Source organism: Piliocolobus tephrosceles, chromosome 6, assembly GCF_002776525.5.
Source record: "Piliocolobus tephrosceles isolate RC106 chromosome 6, ASM277652v3, whole genome shotgun sequence".
In the NCBI taxonomy this organism is placed as follows: Eukaryota; Metazoa; Chordata; class Mammalia; order Primates; family Cercopithecidae; genus Piliocolobus; species Piliocolobus tephrosceles.
The window spans coordinates 162,522,654-162,524,054 of NC_045439.1; the positions used below are offsets into that span (position 1 = coordinate 162,522,654).

At 54.7% G+C, this 1,401-nt stretch overlaps 1 protein-coding gene across 2 annotated transcripts in view; it reads right to left on the reverse strand.

Annotated features, from left to right (window-relative positions):
- Positions 1 to 1,401, reverse strand: part of OCA2 (OCA2 melanosomal transmembrane protein) — a 342,859-nt gene that overhangs the window by 114,644 nt on the left and 226,814 nt on the right. The window lies entirely within an intron of this gene.

Sequence of the window (1,401 nt, forward strand, 5' to 3'; positions counted from 1 at the left end):
GCCGCTGTGGTCACGTTGTATGTGGCTTCCGCCCCTGTGGACACACAGGAGTCAGCGTCCTACCCTCAGCACCCCCACAGCGGCCACTGCAGAGACAGATGGGACCCACATTCAGGAGGGCAGAGATGGTCCTGAGGCTCCAGGGGAAGAACAGAGAGATGCCTGTTTATCTGCAATGTTGTATTTCTTAATAAAACAAACAAGAAATTCCAAGGCAAAGAGGATAAAACGTTGACACCTTCTCGCTTCGGGTGGTGAACATACGGTATTTGTCTTACTATTGTCTCTGATTCCATTTTTTTAAGGTAAATTTTAAGTAGTCACTACAATTTATGGAACAAAACTGTGAAAGTGTCCTATTCTTAGAAAAAGGAACAACCTAAATCACCAATGCTAGGGCTCTTCAAATTCAGTCCCAGAAAGGATCTGGGTCCAAACGTCAGAGCTCCCCAGAAGGTGGGGTTGAGCTGTGAGCGCAGGGCCGGAAGCAAGCACTGACGGACGCTGTGTCGGGGTCCTGTGCTCGGGCCGCGCCTGTGGCCTCGCTGGCTGGGACAGTGCGGACTCTCCTGCAAACTGTGTTTCCCTGGAGAACAGGACGAACGCACAAGCTGAAGCTGAGGACCGGTAAGGGCCGCCCTGCCAGAAGGCGTCAGCCTGCCTGGGGCTCCGGGAGAGGTGGAGCCGGCTGGGCCACAGCTGGGACATTTGACCACAGCCGCAAGACTTCCCCAGTTTGGAATTTCACCAAAAAATAACAACAGCCACCGAGTTAGTTCAGGATTACCACATCCAGACCTTGGAAGGCAACTAGAGGGTCAACCTAGGCAGAAACTAAATTCCAGGCTGCAAGCCAGGGAGGCAGGTTCCCAGGTCCGCCTAAGGTCAGTGCTGCATGAGCCCGGCCTGCCCTTTTCCCCACACAGCCAGGCCTGCTGCTCCAGTCCGGGGGTGCCATTGTTCAGAATACGATACAGGGTGGTGGGATGTCTTGGGATCCCACAGGCTGTTCCCTGCGGGGAGCGGGGAGGCCCTCAGAGTCAGAAGAACAGAGGGCTCTCCCCTGTCCTGTATCCTGCCATGGGGAGTGCTCACCATGCTTCTGGCCTGTTCCCTGCACACCTGGGACGGCCTCAAGTGTTTGTGAGAGGACCCCAGTGACTTGTGTGCAAGCCCCTAGGCCTACCTTTACTTTGCCACACCTGGGTTCCCAGTTCCTGCCCTGAACCAAGCAATCAATGCCGGCAGAAGTCACACCAGAAACAGGCTCATCTGTCCAACTAAAGGTCTACGATGTGCACTTCCAGTCCTGGCTGGGGCTCAAGACCACACAGAGAATGAAAGATCTTGCCCAGGCCAAGCACTAGGAGACACACAGGCTGGTTAGAACAGCTTCTGATC